General features: G+C 48.9%; 1 protein-coding gene across 8 annotated transcripts in view; it reads right to left on the bottom strand.

Moving 5' to 3' along the window:
- The window catches only part of LOC309855557 (neuroligin-4, X-linked), a 297,214-nt gene extending 280,922 nt beyond the window's left edge, over positions 1–16,292 (bottom strand). For 2 of the 8 annotated variants that reach the window (XM_082715937.1, XM_082715944.1), the window contains exons 1-2: positions 15,737–16,292; positions 14,750–14,919 (exon numbers count right to left, since the gene is read on the bottom strand). The gene's annotated coding sequence lies outside the window, so the exon portion shown is untranslated. Of the gene's footprint in view, positions 1–13,404; positions 13,424–14,405; positions 14,424–14,749; positions 14,920–15,173; positions 15,241–15,736 lie in introns of those variants that run through there. The other 6 variants (XM_082715939.1, XM_082715938.1, XM_082715940.1 and 3 more) reach the window with 6 other exon arrangements.
- Between the last annotated feature and the right edge of the window lie 2,186 nt (positions 16,293–18,478).

Genomic DNA, 18,478 nt, shown 5'->3' with positions numbered 1-18,478 from the left:
TGGGGGAAATTGTGAGAGTGTGGGACAGAAGCACTGCGCCCTCCCCGAAGTTCCCAGCTCTTGAGCTTAGGTCACAGGCCAGGGCACTGTCCCACACAAGTCACAGTGTCTAAGTCAGCTGTTCTTTTTTTTTTTTTTTTAAGATTTTATTTATCTGACAGAGATCACAAGCAGGCAGAGAGGCAGGCAGAGAGAGAGGAGGAAGCAGGCTCCCCACGGAGCAGAGAGCCCGACGTGGGGACTCAATCCCAGGCCCCTGGGATCATAACCTGAGCAGAAGGCAGAGGCTTTAACCCACTGAGCCACCCAGGCGCCCCTAAGTCAACCATTCTTAAAGCTGACGTCGGCTTCCCCTCCGATCTGGATGAATGTCCTCGACCTACAGATTTCCCTGCCTTGAAGAGTCTGTCTTTTGTTTGTTCATCTGTTTCGGGGTTGTTTGCTTTTTGTTGTTGTTGTTGTTGTTTTCGTGATTTCACATAGAAGTGAAATCATATGGTATTTGTCTTTCTGGGTTTGACTTACTTCACGGAGCATAATTTCCTACAAAAAAAAAAAAAAAAAAAATGTCTCCAATCCAGAGAACTGCGGGTCTCCAGAGGGAGTGCCGTGCGGGGATGGCAGAAGCAGGTGAAGGGGATTCAGAGGGGCACCGTCTTGGTTATAAAAAGAAATCACGAGGGGGGAAAAAAAAAAAACAAAAGAAATTACCGGGATGAAACCTACAGCCCAGGAAAAAGAGTCAATTACATTGGAAAAACGTGACAGAGGTCACTAAACTTCCCGCAGGGAGAGTCAGTCATACACAGCATTTCGAATCAATAGCATACCCCGGAAACTAAGATAACATTGTATGTTAATCATAGGGCAACTTTAAAAAAAAAAAAAAAGGTTTTCCCCAAGTCATCACCAGGGAAACCTGCAAAGACAGAACATGCATAGACCAGGCCCTGCGGACCAGGGGTCCTGTTCTGCCTCCCCTGTCTCCCCCCGAGCTGAAGATCTCCCCTAGAGTCTTTCCGCAAAATCATTCACCTTGTGAAATTTCTGCAAAGAAAAAAGTAGGTTTCGGAACTGATCTCGTGTGCTTGGTGGTATGCCTGTGTATGTATGTACGTAGCCTCTAGCCCATCTAGTTTTCACCTTCCTTTGGTATCAGTGTTTTTGGGGGTTTTTTGTTTTGTTTTGTTTTGTTTTGTTTTAAGTACTGACCAGAAGCACCTGGGTGGCTGGGTCGGTGACGGTCTCGTTAAGCGTCTGCCTCCAGCTCAGCATTGGGGTCTTGGGATCCAGCTCTACTTTCCTCTCGTGGCTCAACAAGGCGTCTGCTTCTCCCCCTGCCCCGCCCCTCCGCTCAGGCGCTCTCCCCAATAAACAAAATCTTTAAATAAAATATAATAAATAGGACTGACCGGCTGTGAGCCGTCCGGGAAAAATCACAGGAGCTCCGTGTGACTGGGTTTCTTTCCACGTAAATGAAGCAATACGAACGTTTGTGCGGTTTCTGACGAGTCCTCGCAACCTGTGATTCTGAATTCCTGCCTCATACCGTCATGAAAAGCCCAACAAACTGTAGGCTGCACGGGATACAGGTAATTTAATCCTCAGTGTCATCATCGGTTGAATCACCAGTCAGGCGGATTTTTGGATTCCCCCAACGGAAGGTCGGTAGAAACCTATACTCTTCTAGAATCCTGGCACCATGCGGTCCAGACCCTCCAAAAATTGTAACACGTAAAACTGAAATAGCCAACGAAGCTTACATAGTGTCGACCTGAACGCGGTCCTGCATTCCAGAGAGGCCGGTGCGTCCCGCAAGGCAGGTCGGGGAGGCTCTCGGAGTGGAGGAGGAGGAGAGAAGGAAGGAGGGGAAGCAGCTGGGTCCCATTTGTGAGCTGCTCAGGTGAGGACCCGGGAGCAGCCAGCGCCAGGACGAGCCCCGTGCACCACCCAGCACAGGCGGGCTGCTAACACCATTAGGGACACATGCAGTTTACAGGGTCCTTCCTCGAGGGGGAAGCTGCCAACCCGCACGGTTGAAGAGAAACCAGAGGGAGCCAAGACCATGGACAGCTCAACTGCCGACAAGTTTCAACCCCTGCCGACCCAGGGATGCCCCGGGGAAGTGACACAAAACAGCCCAGGGCTACATGCTTCGCTCTGGGAATGTCATCAGGCCCCCGCAGGTGGGCAGGCTGGGCTGGGTTTCGTCTGAATGAAGCAGCACACTTGGGGGGCAGGGGGAGGCAGACGATGCTTAAATACAGGATTGCAACCTGCATCCCCTTCTTAGTTACATTTTTAAGATTTTGTTTATTTATTTGATAGAGATCACAAGCAGGCAGAGAGGCAGGCAGAGAGAGAAGGGGGGGTTGGAAGCAAATTCCCCACGGAGCAGAGAGCAGGATGCGGGGCTCGATCCCAGGACCCTGAGACCATGACCTGAGCTGAAGGCAGAGGCCCACTGAGCCACCCAGGTGCTGCAAAAGTTACAGTTGCAAGACAGAAAAGGTCCAGGGAGCTCTTGGAAAGATGGAGCAACAAAGTTGTAACAACCCAATTAGTCAGTGTAACCAACATGTTTCAGGTTTTACTGAGCCTGTTACAGTATTCCCGAAAGCAGGTACTTTTTGTCTTTTTACAAATCCAGGGACGCCTGGGGGGCTCAGTGGGTGAAGCCTCTGCCTTTGGCTCAGGTCATGATCTCAGGATCCTGGGATCGAGCCCCGCATCAAGCTCCCTGCTCAGTGAGCTATCAGCTTCTCCCTCCATTCCTCCCCCTGCTCGTGCTCTCTCTCACATGAATAAATGGTTTTTAAAAATCTTCAGAACCCGCTCGCTTTGGCAGCACATACACTAAAAATCTTCAGAAAGACAGGTTTCCCAATAAAAAAAAATAAACCATACACTTAAGGAAATAGAGATGAGTATTTACAAAATGTATTACTTAAATTATATAGACATATAAATTATATATGCTGATGTATATTTATGAATTTACATATGTATGCTGGTATTTATATATTTATATATAATATAAAATATACATAAGATTAAGAAAATAGAAAAATGTCTATAAATAAGATACATAAATATATAAAGTGTCAGTATACATGTAGGTTATTTATGTACATGTATGCATGTTATGTATATTTTATATAGGTAAAACCAACATAAAATGCCATATATTTATATATTTATATAATATATATAAATTATATATAAAGATAAAAATATATATACATATGTGTGTGTGTCTGTATAAATATTTATATATCAGTACATATGCGAGGCACTCATGGAAGTAAACAATTTCTGGACACCTGGGTGGCTCAGTCCATTAAGCACCTGTCTTTGGCTCAGGTCATGATCTCAGAGTCCTGGGATCGAGTCCAGCATCGGGCTCTCTGCTCAACGGGGAGCCTGTTTTTCCCCCTGCCTTGGCCGCTCCCCTCAAATAAATAAATTAAAAAAAAAAAAAAACTAAACAATTTCTTGTGTATTTGAACGTGACCGGATTCAACATGCAGAGACATTCTATTGTGAAATTAAGACACAAGTTGATTTATGCAAGTTGGTGTAAACTTGGTATATGACAATATGTCTTTCTCGTCATTCACGCAAGGAAACCCTGAAGCAACAGAATTACGGCGTGAGCTGGTGGACGTGATCCGTGAAACGCTCATGGCGGACTGAAACCTCGTACAACACCTTTGCCCAAAGTCTAAGTGAGGTAGGACATGACCGTTTCCTCTTCAGGATGCGCTACGGTTGGATTTCTACTAGGAACCCACGCGGTCAAGAGTGTTTTGCTGAGATGGTGTTTTTCCAACATTATGCATCACGAGGAACTTCTGATTTTGTTTCTTAAGGGTTTTTGTGTGGGCTTTTGGGGGAAGGTTGGGTTTTGTTTGTTTGTTTTTTTGTTTTTTTTTTTTCTTTAGGATTCTATTTATTGATTGGAGAGGGAGAGAGAGGGGGACAGATTTTGAAGCAGGCTCCAGAGTGAGTCCAGAGCCCAAGGCAAGGCTCAATCTCTCGACTCTGGGTTCACAATTTGAGCCAAAACCAAAATGTCAGATGCTCAATGGAGCCACCCAGGTGCTCCCCGTCTTGTTGTTTCATAATAACCTTGTTGGCTGTTTTTGCACAGTCTACAATCCACCCACCGAGCCCTCCTTTCACTGAAGTTGGCTTGCTGTAAGCTCTAACAAATTCAGGTTGCTCCCACTTTCGGCTCTGCTGTTTTAGCATCCCTGCTCTCTCCAGAGGTTACCCCCCCCCGCCCCGTCTGTGGGGGATACGGATTGAGGACCTCCTCGTGGGCACATGCAATTGCAAATCGTACGGATTCCTCATAGAGCCGCCCCGCATTGCCACGATCACGTTGCATTTTTTCAATTAGATGCAGTAAGACAGTCCCAGGAACTCCGGATACAATAGAACAGATGTAATCCTAGAGTCAACAGAAGTGATGCAAATGTGGTCTGCCTCTCAAGACACTTTTTTGCCCTGTACTCACCCTCCCTTGCAGTAAGAGGATTCGATGCCTACAAGGGGAGGCGAAGGGGGCCTGCAGGTGCTGTGGCCTGGCATAGTGGGTCAGGAGGGAGCTAGGTCAGCAGGAGATGCACCTGCTTCCTCCCTGCAGGGAACCCTGATCAGGGAGCCGGGGGGGTCACTGGAGCCCAGGGATGAGCACAAACTACTATACTTTATTTCTCTGCACATTTAACTATTTTTTAAAGATCTTTTACTTATTTATTGGAGAGAGAGAGTGCACGGGAGTGGGAAGGCAGAACAGAAGCAGAGTCCCCGATGAGCAGAGGGTTCAATCCCAGGACCCCGAAACCGGACTCCAGCGGACGCTTCCCCGACTCAGCCACCCAGGCGCCCCTGAACATTGAACGATTACTTAATTTCCATGTAACTCAGACTTTCCTCCTGGGTGGACTTCACCCTTCCCCTCGGACAGAACAATTTTCTCCCGAGACAACCTGCTCGGATCCGTTTCAGCTGCTTTCCCTGAAGTCTGGGCTAAGAGACCCAAGTTGAGCACAAAGAAAGATGCTGGCCTTAGGGGGCATTTTTTGGTATTTGCTTTTTGTTTGTTTTTTTTTTTTTTAATGTTTGTTTTTGCAAATGTCTACTTTTCACTGCTTCTAGTTCTCTAATGGCATGAATTCCCAATCATTCTCCGTGGTAGGATCCTAACAGTATGAGCTCTTTGTACAGAATGAGCTCACAGGTGAGTGGTTTTATATACATACATATATATGTCCCCCTGGTGTCCCTTAGGCCAGGCTTCTTATCCCCAAGGCTTCAGGTTGCCACCCTACCCTGTCTGGTACATCTTCAGCTGTCTGTCCGCCTCTAGGACTTTGTCCTGGTTCAAGCGGGTAAAATGTCCCAGTGTTGCCATTGTCATCTGCAAACTATAAAAATGAACCTGACTGCTAACATCGAAGCTCTACAGACCTGGCAATTTGGCCTTGAACTACTTATCGGCATTGGACTAAACCATTACTTATTTAATTTATGTATTTAATTTATTTATTTAATGAAGCCATTATTTAAGGCACATTGATCAGCACTGAATTAAGCCATTGTTTTCCTTAACAGGGAACATAGGACGTGAGAGATGAAACCCATAAAAACATTCACAGACACACACACACACACACACACACACAGGAAGAGAGATGCTGACATAAAACGTTTTTGTTCCTAATCATAAGACTGTCATTCACGTTTTACTGTTTCTACCCACCGCACAACGTTTTTTCTTGAATATCGATGATTGAAGGGCAAAATGGCATTGTTGTACAGATGGTCACGTGGATAATAAACAAAAAATAAGCAATGGGGTCTTCTTTGTATGGCTACTTCTTAGCCTTCAACAGATATTGAATAAATAAACGTAATAGGGAGGAAAAAAATACCCAGTTGATTCCTGCAGATTACCCTAGCAAGGGAACCACTCTCCAAAATCTCACTCTCTCTCAGTTCCATTGGCTCATCTGTCGGTAAAATATTGGGGCGCCTGGGTGGCTCCGTGGGTTAAAGCCTCTGCCTTCAGCTCAGGTCATGATCTCAGGGTCCTGGGATCGAGCCCCGCATCGGGCTCTCTGCTCAATGGGGAGCCTGCTTCCCCCTCTCTCTCTGCCTGCCTCTGCCTACTTGTGACCTCTGTCTCTGTCAAATGAATAAATAAAATCTTAATATATATATATATATATATATATATAGAGAGAGAGAGAGAGAGAGAGATAGATAGATATACACACACACACACACACACACACACACACATATATATATATAGTATAAGGATTCTCAGAACAATTCCATGATGATCGTTATGTAATTTGGATAACACTCATTATGAAGAATGTCGAATTATCTGTCACGTCCCTGACTCCATTCGTGGGAGGCTGCTGGAGTCCTTTACTGGCCTGTCTGCAGAGTAACATCCTAGAGTCGGGTAGGACAGGCAAGGTTCTCCAAACTGGGTGGAACTGGGATCCTCCTCAGGAAAGAGTCTCGGATTTGGAGCTCTTCCCATCCGTGGGTAGCACTTTTGTATGATATTTGAGAGAATTGCCACCAGAAAAAATAAAATAAAAAAAAATAAAATAATAATAATAATAATAATAATAAAACCTCTCTCCTGGACGTCATATACAAGAATCTCCAGCTCGGCCATCCGAGTGGCATGCCCTATTGAGGTTGGTGCGTGAAGCCAGAAGATGGATAAACGTCATGGATAAAAGACAGTCTACTGATGGGGGCACCTGGATGGCTCTGTGGTTTAAAGCCTCTGCCTTCACCTGAGGTCATGATCTCAGGGTCCTGGGATTGAGCCCCTATTGGATTCTCTGCTTTCCCCTCTCTCTCTCTGCCTGCCTCTCTGCCTACTTGGGATCTCAGTCTGTCCAATAAATAAAATCTTGAAAAAAAAAAGAGAGAGAGAGAGAGAGTTTCTACCAAGGTGGCCAAGTATGAGATGACTATCTGTGATTTTTCAATCTCTGAGGCTCAGGGACAGTGGGATTCCTGGCACTGGTCACATTTTGGGTCCGCTGACCGAGCTTACTATTGCCTCGTGTGGATTTTCATAAGGACCCCCAGGAAACGGCTGGGATGGGCGAGAACACGTCCACCACCTAGGGCTCGCGCAACAAGCACACCCAAAAGCGTCTCGGGGGCGCACCCTTCTTGACAGAGTCCAAGTCATCAGCTTTATGCCTGTATTTACTCACAGGTTTGCCGAAACGAAAACCAGTGTTTTACAAATACGGGGTTTGACAGCTTTGAGAAAGAGAACCAGCCACACACATATGGCCTGTGAAGATTTCTTTCAGATCCTCGTGGGAGCTCTTTGCGGTTGTGATTTGCTACCGTCTCCTGACGAGGGGAATCTCTGCATCTTATCTAGTTACGTCTCTGATTCCTTCAGCCTGGTAAGGAGCCATGAGACCACATCACTCCCCCAAATCGGGAGACAGCTCAGAAGCAAAGGGAAGGCAAAGAAAGAAAGGCAGAACCCATGCTACACACCCCAAACAGGAGGGGTGACACATGCATGAGCCAAAGACCTTAACCACGTTCTTATGAGCACATCGGAGAGTTCTGGCATATTCCAAACCCATCTCTTTACTACCAGCCCTGAACATCTGCCCTAGCCTGCAACTGGCCCCTAGAACACGTTCCACCAAAGAGCTCCAGGGAAGAGGGGAGGAGCAAACCCAAAGACCAGAGCTCTAGTGCAGAAAGAAGCTAGTTTCCAGAAAAACACAGAAATAACCTCAGTCATGCGATTTCTTTCCTGCCAGGGCCAAGGAGCTCCCCTCCTGAGGGCACCATATTGGTTTATCATGTTGACCCAAGCCACCAAGACAGTGAGTCAACAGAACCCATCACACGGTGGGCAGAGGGCTCCACAGACGAGCGCCGTGGCCACCATACCATCAGATGGTCTCCACCCTTTTTGTATGGTATGCTTTTATTCTTTTCTTTTTTCTTTTTTGGAGTATCATTGACACACAAGTAGTTTCAGGTGGTCAGTGTTTTTGGAGAAGAGCACAAGTTGCCTATGCACCCAGGCAGGAAAGGTCCATGGCTAGCCACATGGTCCCACAGACAGAAGAAGTCCCGAGCAGTTCACAAAAGCACACGAAATGCGAATCCATTCCATTTCCGTGAGTACTACAATATGCTTGCCATCACGTGTGGGTAACAGATTTCCCAAGCTGTAGTTTCTGTGCACCCTTCTCCGTCGATACTGGAGACCAGCGTGCAAATGCACTCGCCACAGACAATGCTTTCTTCTGGAAAATGCAGGCCTGTCTATCACCCTAGATCTACCAATGTACTCTATGTGTATGGTACTTTTGAGGTTTAATGCTTACAGTATTTTTGATACAGTCATTTATCCTGTAGGCTGTATATTTACCAAAAAACTATACAATACATAATTGTGTGTATATATGTATCTAAAATGAATTCATTCATCGAGATATCTAAAAGCTAAAGCAGAGATGTATAAAAGCCTTTCAATGAACTGCAAAATAGACCAAGTTTAAATGATGAAAGCTTTCTCCATCAATTACCTAAATTGCATGGAAAAACAAGTTTATAAATGAATAACACACAAGGACAATTAGGAGTGCATATAAATGTAATCTTAAACCCTAGTAATTGTATACGTATTTACATAGAATTCGGGGAGCTAAATAATGCAAGGTTTCTAGATATAGTTTGCAAATAACATTATTTTATGCAAGAAACAGCTCGTAGTTGGGGCACCTGAGGGGCTCAGTGGGTTAAGCATCTGCCTTCAGCTCAGGTCATGATCTCAGGGTCCTGGGATGGAGCCCCCCAGGCCATCAAGCTCCCTGCTCAGTGGGGAATCTGCTTCCTTCTCCCTCTCTGCCTCTGTGTTTCAAATAAATAAGTTTAAAAAAAAAAAAAGAAAGAAAGGAAAATGGGCCTTGGCTACATTTGTGCATCTGGGCATCTGTGTGTTGGTAAACACACACGTTTCAATCATTACCACATTCCTTTAGCCCATAAGGGCATTACTGACTGACTTAGAAAAGCAGGTGAGAAACCCTCCCCAAGGTTTCTGAGAGCAATACCCATGTCGCAGACCAGCCAAGGAAGGCAACCCTGGTCCCTGCCCCAGCTCTGAACCAAGCCTCCGTGATGCTGAAATGCGAAACAAGGAAAGCGACCCTGAGAGCAAATCCCATCAGGACGATGGGAACAGAGCAAGAGACCTTTGCCACACTTTGCAAAAAAGAAGCCTCAGCCTTCTCAGTGCGGTTTCCAGTCAGCGCCACTCAGGGTCAGTACCCGTGGTTCTTTGTTTCAAGGGTCCAAAACCCCAGCAAGGAATGTGACGTCAAACTCACCAAGTCGTTTGTTTTTATGGTCCAAAAAGAGCAGGCCAAGGTGCACGCTTCAAAGAGGGGGCACTTTGCAAAAATTTGCAATCTTTGTATCCTTTGCTCTTCCCCGGTGGCAGGGACACGGTGGGGGCAGGGGAGGGGGCACAATGGGGCGGGGGGCACAACCAACAGAACCGAAAAAGGGTAATGGAGCCTAGGGGAGCAGCTAATGCTGGCCGGTGTGTAACTTACTCAAATTCCAAGATTCATAGAGGGCAATGGTGCTTGTCAGGGGGCTTGGGAGACCGAGAAAGGGGCTTTAGGAATTAATGAGCGTCATCTCTTAGCTAAGCCAGATGAGCAAATGTGAGACTTGAGCAGCACAACCCCCTACCCAGTGTAAGCAACACGGTGCCGTTCGCTGGAAAGTTTGCAAAGAGGCCAGAACTCAGCTCCTGTGTTCCTACCCCAATAACCTAAAATCTAAACATGCACCTAGGATGATAACTGCCAGGCCCAGGTAACTCATCATGCCGTGAGGAATTGGCCTTTCGGAACCAGAAGTCTCAGCAGCACGAACAGGCAGAACCAAGAAGGTCCCATTGTCCTCCCAAAATAGCCCTCAGTTCCTGTAGCAAATCACTATTTATAGAACATTCATCTTAAAGAAAGGCACCCAAACAAAACCCTGGATTGTTTCCACACATTTCCACACACCTGGGAAAGCACAAGCCATTTCCTTAGCACCACCCCGCATAAAGATCTGTCTCCTGGAGACTGATTTCGACAAGGTTTAAGGCTTCCTGCTTCCTCGTTTTCTCCCTAAATGATGCAAAGGTGATGCTTTCTCCACTCGGGAATCGGTTCACTACAGCTTCATGTTACTGTGTAGGTTATATTCGTTGGGGTTCACTTTGTTTTCCTGAAGGTATCCCTTCTGGGAGGAAGGGAGGGTTGGGCGAGATACAAGGCCCATTCTGGAAACTGGCCAGTTTGCAAGGGCACACAGAGCTCAGGCAGACACACCCCTGACCAGGGAACTCAACACTCAAGTGTCTGGACTTTGAAGGGAGCCCTGGACCAACGGGCTGTGCCCCGCGGGCAAGCTTCCATTGTTGTGATTTTAAGAGCCTTTTACCTTTGTTGAGTTGTAACTACTGCAGAGAGAAAAGCTTGGCCTACAGGTCTGTGCAAAGGCAGGCCACGGCGAAATGGCAAACCTGTAAGGCCTTGATTTCTCCGCCCTGCTCATTTCTGTTCCTCCATCCTCCCCGAGAAAAAGGAGGGCTGCCCATCCTACCACTCACACGGCAAAGAACAGCGAAGGCTTTGAAAGGCCCCATGTAGATTGTTTAGAGAAAAATGACAAATCGGAAAAACATTCGTGGGGGGGGGGGGTGGCCCCTAAATGGGCAAACGCCATCCATGGCGTCGGGAACTGCTAGCTGGTGAGCCTCAGAAATCCGTTGTTACCGCACGGAGGGCACAGTCTGTCTTCAGATCATTAGTACTATTTAACGTAATGAAGGAGAACAGGACGTCTGTGCTCCCGAAAAATTAAATAAATAAATAAAAACGATGCGACTTGTTTCATCGAACCCCTGAACGTGTTTTTTCTCATTGGGGAACCTAACATCTATTGTCAACGTGGAAAACCTTATAGAAAGAAACACAGAGTGGTTTATATACTGCTCCCCCCCCCACCCAAAAAAAAAAAGAAAAGAAAAGAAAAAGTGTTCCTGACAGTTAAAATCCACATACTGAAATCGGCTCCCCCCATGTTTGGGATTTAAGTATACTTGAGTCAGAAAAGCCTATCTGCCGGCTGAGGATTTAGGGACGTCAAATATGTTTATCCTGAAACGTCATTGGAGTGAGATACATTCCATCAACAAGTTGCCGTCCTCATCATACTCAGCCACGTACTCCGTGTTATCAAATACGGAGCTGGACTTCAAACCACAGGCTGGACTTCAAACCACAGACTCTTTAACAGAAGCCGGATTCCCAGGCACTTGAATGTTTACTTTTGTAACAACCATCGCCAGGCTTTTTTTTTTTTTTTTTTTTCTCCCCTCCCTGTGGTCGGGGCATAACAGGGACCATATTCTAAAGAGTTCTGAAAAAGACCCTTGCACATTCTGAATGCAACGTAACAGGCTTAGCCAGTAAGCATGCTATCCCTTGAGCCGAGACCAGAAGCTTTCCACAAATTACTACAAAGGAACCCAAATGAAAAGGCCAAGTTCAGAAAGAAAGAGAAACCGCCATATACTTATCATTAGTCTACACATTCCATGCCTCCCCCCCCCCAAAAAAAAAAACTTGCCACAATCCTCAAGTTCATTCACTTGCAAATTTAGCAACAGCTCTGTACCTGCCTTATGCACCTCCTGGGGCAATCAGTTACGTACCAAGGATCTTTTCTATTCTTAGATTTGCTCAAAATCGGCTGGACCGCAGCATTTAAGACCAAACGTACATTCAGCAATATTTGTTGAAGGAAAAAAAAAAAATACAAAGGAAAGCAACCGTTCCTTTACCCCAGGAAAACAGGTCAAAACACCTTAAAGCCGGCCTCGGATCCCAGCTATTATTATGAAAATACAATTATCATTCAGTTCCTGCTCCACATCATCCCGGGTTCCCCCCCCCCCCAAGAACACAAGTCTCTCATCTGAATTCAGGGATTTAAACTGATGAAGTAATTTTCCACTTGCTACAACTGGTCCTGATCATTTTCCTCCACGCCAAGATGATACTCTTGAAAACTGCTATAGCTCCAAATTTATGCCATACATTTCAGCCATATATATATATGGCCATATATATATATAGCATTTCCTTGGATAACACAATTCTGGAAGTCTAATCTGAAAAAAAGAAAAAAAAGATACATAGTTGCAGAGCCTTCCCTACCCCCTGGTGAAATTCTTATGTTCCCATATGGGGACAAAAACAAATACAAAATCTAGATTTTTTTTTTTTTTCCTTCTGGAAATAAGGGATGGATGCCAGCATGGGCTATTAACGTGTTCTCTAGTGTTCCGTGCACACAAGGAAACCTATCCTGAGATTTTTTTTTTTTTCACGCTTCCTGTTAACCTCTTCCCACAGACAACTCAAGGCACGTAATACTTCTGCACTCTCCCCCCCCCTTTCCCCACCGCCCCCACAAAAAGTGCAGATTTCGGTGCAATGTGCTCATTTCTCTGCGTTCTGCCACCCTCGAGGAAGCCGGCGAGCACGTCTCTTCCCACCGTGGAGCCGTGTGAGCGGCGGAGGTTGGCTTTGTTCTGAAGGGAAGTCGGATCTGTTTCTCCCCTGGACCTTGAATTTGTGGCCGCAGGACGTACCTCCCCACTCGGGCTCCAGCGGGCCCCTGTGTGTTGCCTGCGAAACGCCCACACAGGCTGCAAATTCTGCATCAGGATAACTAGGTCTCCCTCAACTTTTTTTTTTTTTTTTTTTTTTCCCTCCTCCTTGTCTGCGTCCATGAAATCTTGCTAAGTGCTGACTCTGGGCATGGCCCTCGCTCGCCCCACCTCTCACTAGAAGGCAGTTCAGGCAACGCGCCCTTGATGCCGAAGCCAGAGATCCCCTTCTCAAAGCATAGGATATGAGCACAGAAAACCGTACCCCCCTCCCCAACTGACCAAATGGGGGGGGGGGGTGGCCAAATCACAAGCAGAATCCATACTACCACCTTGTGGATTCTGCTCGCAAGGACAGCACCTGCTAGGTTTAAGAACCCCCACCCAGCAGCCCTCACCCCACATTTCCTAAGTTGGTCCAAAAGCAAGACTGGGATCCGCGGTGCCCGCTCGCCCCACAGTCGCCGGCGCGCTCGGGTTCGGGCGCTCCGCGCGCCCCCGGCGCCTGGCCCGAGCTGCGGCCGCAACCCTCCGCAGGAGCCGTCCCCCCCACAGCAGATGCCCTCCTCCCGGACCCCAACGCGGCCTCCGGCGCCCCCTCCCCAGCCCCGCGGCTCCGACAATACACAGACGCACACCTGCAGGTCGGTTGAGCACAAGGAGTCCGAGCGAGCACCAGCCGCAGCCAAAAAAAAAAAAAATGCATAAAATAAAGGCAGCGAGGCTTTGCTGGGGCAGGGCGGGAGGACGCAGAGGCCGTGCCCCGCGCCCTCCCGGCCGGACGCGCGCTCCCAGGTGGTCCCGCGGGCCCGGGGTGCGAGGCTCCGGGCGCCCCCGCCCCCGCCCGGGGAAGAAAGGGCGCTGTGTCTGGCGGCGAGCAGGCGCCGGAGTGCTGCGCCCGGGCCCAGGGCTGCGCGCCGCACGGGGCCCCGATCCCGGCGCGCGGACCCCGGGGCCGGCCCGCGAGACCCGCGCCCAGCACTCGGAGCCCGCGCGCCCTCTCCGGGCCGAGGGAGCCCGGGCAGGGTGGGAGGCGCGCGCGGGGAGACGGGGGGCGTCAAGCAGGCAGACGGGCGAGCGCGCCCAGGGAGGCGGCGGGCGTCCGGGAGAGCGGGCGGGGGAGGGGACAGCCGAGGGGTCGGCCGCGCGGCCGCGGACCTGGGCCCTGCCCCCACCCCCGCCTGCCCGCGGCCCCGCGCCCCTGCCCCGGCGCAGGGTCTGCAGCCTCGCGACACGGCGCCCCTTCCCACCCCCGCCCGCACGTCCGCAGGTCGGGCCACGCGGGTGAGGGCGCAGGCGGAGGGGCGCCGCCGCGGCCTGGGGGAGGGGGCGGGACTCAAGTTCGCCGGCTGCCTCCGGGGTCGCTCAGCCCGGCGCCCATTCCCCGCTGTGCCCCCGCCCCCGCCTCGGGCATCCCGGAGCTGGATCTTCGCGACCCCCTCTGCCCACTGGAGTGGGAGGGGGGCCAGGCCGAGTCGCGCGGGATTGGGGTGGGGGGGCAGTCATCGGCCGCGGAAGCCGGGGGTTGGGGGGCAGGAGGGAATTTGTAGCGCGGGACGGCGGAGAGCTTGGGATGGGGGTTTCTGCTGGGTTCCCCGAGGCCAAGGGGTGGGGGGCACATATAGGAAGCGACTCCTACCTCCAGACCCCTACCTCCAGCGCAGGCCAGGGGACCGGCCGGCCGTGCGCCCCGCGAGCTCTGCTCCCGGGAGCCGGTTTCTCTGTGGGCAGCGACTTGGGGTCGGCATCCCTCGGAGACCCAGCTAGGGCGCCGGGCGCCCGTTCCCGCAGCGACCAACTTTTGTGGTCCTGCAGACACGCAGGCGGCGCGGGGATGCTGCTCGCCAGGCAGCTGCGCGCCCCCCGAAAAGGTCCAGGCCAGACCCAAAGGCTCCCGAAGCTGCAAAACACCGCCGCCACCACCAACCCCCCCACCACCACCACCACCGTTCCGCCGCCTGCCTCCCCCCTACCCACACGCACGGGAAAAGGGGGGCCTGGAGCCCGCTCCCCGGCTTTGCAGAACCCGCTCGAAGCTACCGTCATTGGGCTTCCACTCGGGGTCTCCGGCGCGCCCGGGTCGCTCCCCAGCAAAGCCCAGCCAGGTCCTAATCAATCACGTGCGTTATTTCGTGTATCACATCAGCCGTCATCTTCGACGAGGCCGGCAGAGGATGGAGGAAAAAAAAAAAAAATCGCTTAATGCAACCTCGGCCAAGCCTGTTTTCCTTTTTTCCTCTCTGGTTAACCCCCCCCCCCGCCCCCCGCAAAAGAAAGCCGCTTGGGAGCTGGTAGCTGACAGTTTTCTTAAAGAAGAAGGAGGAAGGGGGGTGGGGAGGGGAGAGAGAGAGAGAAAAGGGAGGAAAAAAAAAAAAAAAAAAAGCCAAAAAAGCTCGTGGCGGCTCACAGTCTCCAGAAGTAGCCCTGTCTTTATCTCCAGTCCCGGTTTGCAGAGAACTGACGCTTTGCTCGAGCTCTCCCTCTACTGCAGATAATTTTTTTTTTTTCCTCCTCTCCCCGCCACACTCTTCTGTTTATTCGTATGTAAGACAGCGCTACTTTGTAAACACATCACACACGGCCCCAGGGCCGTTCAAAGAGCTGATTGCAGCAAAATACTTCCAAACCCCGGGGAGGGGGGGGGGGTCTCAATTTTTTTTTTTTTTTTAAGTCAAAAGGAAAAAAAAAAAAATTAAAAATGCAATGTTAGTGTGGATCTGTGCATGAAGCTGGCACGGGACCAGCCCCACATATCCGTCCACACTCCCACCCACACCGAAGAAATGGAGCGGCAGATGGGCGCAAGTCTTGTCCGAATTTCCAAAATAAAATGAAAGAAAAGGCCTGGAGGAAGTGAAACTCGAGCGCCTTTGGGGAGGCTCTGGCTGGGGCGCACACGCACGTCCCAGTGTTGAAAAGGCTTGGAAAATGCATCCATAACCCAGAGACCCATCTTAACCCGGCACCTACCTTAGTCGCGGAAGGGCTGCGTTGGCAGGAACGGCTGTTTTCCACACATCCAGATTTTTCTAGGGAACCCTGACGGAGGGCAGGATTCGGGAAGGCTGTGTTGAGTCCGGGAGTCTGGGCTTTTTCCAATCCACCCCCTCCCCTTCCCTAGATCTGCTCCTCCAGAGGAATGTGGGGACCACCGCCGCGGCCGTTGGGAGGAAATTCGTTGTTTCGGCCCCAAAGAGGAGGAAAAAGCCACCCAGTGAGAGCAGGAAGGGCAGAGCGGGGTCTGAATGAGAGCTCTGTGCGGAGAGACAGAGACGGGTCTGCCAGGGAGAGGGGAGACTGGCGAGAGAGCTCCTGATGTCTCCCCGATCCCCCTCTGCTATTGGACCAAACTGAATGAATTTTACAAAGGCAGCAGCCAATGGATCTCCGCACTGGGTCCCATCACTACAGAAACCACATCCACCGCTACAAGCCAATGCAAAGAGCAGCTAATCCCAGTGCAAACCAGCTGTAACAGAGATCCCCGGGGCCAGGGTGGCGAAACAGGTGAGCGCGTCACGCGGGGCCACCATGCCACTGGGGCGCGGAACAAAGCTGGCTGCCGCCGGGGTTGGTTCTGCCCTCCTCCACCCCAAACACGCTACAGTATTTGCAAACATCTTTAACTCTTGGAGGGTTTGCACCGCAAGAAGGCTGGCAGAGAGGAGCCCTGCGGTTGGGCTGACGAATATGTTACTGTAACAGGGTGGTGGTGTGGTTACGCTGGAAGCAACAGTATCTTTTTTTTTTTTTTGCATCAAATTGCAATGGAAGGTCTGTGAAGGACAGAGCCTCCCTGACGCCCAGGTGATGGGCCCATACCTTTTGTTTGCTTCTTTTCTGACACAGTCATGTTTTGGATGAATACAGCACTGGAAGAGGTTTTTAGGATTTGGCCCGTTATATAGTTTAACACCTCAACCCTGCTTCCAGGGTCCAGTTAATCCTTCCCTGGCCAACTTCAAGTTTGCCGGTAGGACCTGGTATGTCTCCTTGGCTTGGAGGGAGCTGGCTCTGCATGGGCCGTGTCTGAGGTCTCTAACCGATAAGTCAGGGGACGCTGTACCAACGCAGATGCTACAACCACATTGCTGGGGCTCGAGTTGCACACGACCTTAGGCGTGGATTTAAGTGTTCTGTCTCTGTCTCTGCATCTGTAAAATGGAGAAGATAGAAGTAGGGACTTGCTTGTGTCATCGTGATAGGAGCTAACCCAAGGACTCAACATACAAAAAGCTCTAAATCAGGGCTTGCTTTTCCTAAAATTATTTCACAGGATGTATCTATGGAAGGCTGTCTTTATTGAAGAAAAGGTATTTTTTAAAGATTTTTTATTTATTTATTTGACAGAGATCACAAGTAGGCAGAGAGGCCGGCAGAGAGAGAGGAGGAAGCAGGCTTCCTGCTGAGCAGAGAGCCCGATGCGGGACTCGATCCCAGGACCCTGGGATCACGACCTGAGCCGAAGGCAGAGGCTTTGACATATTGGAAAGTGGGTCCTATTCTGTGAATCTGAGAGATTACATCCGTCAAAGTGTGATTTAAAATCGGTCTTTTGTGGGTTTCTGGGGATGATTAAGTGAGATGCTATGTATGGAAACACCTTTTACCAAAAAGATGTATACAAATATGTCTGCATATGTATATATGCATATATATGCATATATATAACTTATTATATATAATAACATATATTTTTATTATATATACATATATATGTGGCATGTAAGTTATATATAATTTATTATATATTATATATATGACTTATATAATAAATTATATATAGGGACGCCTGGGTGGCTCAGTGGGTTAAGCCTCTGCCTTCGGCTCGGGTCATGATCTCAGGGTCCTGGGATGGAGCCGCACATTGGGCTCTCTGCTCAGTAGGGAGCCTGCTTCCTCTTCTCTCTCTGCCTCCTTGTGATCTTTGTTTGTCATATAAATAAGAATCTTTTAAAAAATAAGTTACATATAATAAATTATATAATAATAAAATAAGTCATATTTAATAAGTTATATATAATCTATTATATGTTATATATTATATAATAATATATTATACATATTATATACATTATATTATACATACTATATATGTTCATGTATACATATATAATACATATAATATAAGATAGATAGATATATGTGTGTGTGTGTATATATATATCTCCAATAATAGAAGACATATGTATTTCCCGAAGCAGAGCTTGGAAAAAAGGACTCCACCCGAACACAATAGTTTATAGGAGGCTGGAAAGTTATTGGCTTTGCCAAGACTGTATTAATTAATAAACTGACTTATAAACTCAAGTATTCGTTGAACACAGGCATAATCCTAAACACCAAAAACGCCTTTGTGAGTTAGCTACCCCCATTTATTTTTGAAGAAGCATATGGTCTGGTGGGCAAGGCGGCCAATCGTGTAAGGAAAGGAAATGATCCCAAGGTATGGGGAGAATGCTCTGATGCCTGAATTCATAGGGATCCGTGGAGGTGGGAATGCTGAAGGAAGGGTCTTTCTTTGAAAGAGAAGTACTTAGCCATTGATCAGCTGCAGAAGTTGACTCCAGGCACCAACAGGGCAGGTAAGACAAGAGGGTGAAGGTATGTTCTGGGACCTATGTGTAGAGGATGTTGAGTGCCATTGGGCACACACGCGGAATTTATCGTGTTGATGGGGGAGCGCTGGGTATGTGGTGTAAGTCACAGTAG

Source organism: Mustela nivalis, assembly GCF_964662115.1.
Source record: "Mustela nivalis genome assembly, chromosome: X".
NCBI lineage: Eukaryota > Metazoa > Chordata > Mammalia > Carnivora > Mustelidae > Mustela > Mustela nivalis.
Note: the sequence above shows the minus strand (reverse complement) of the source record. Positions and strands in the feature narration are given on the sequence as shown.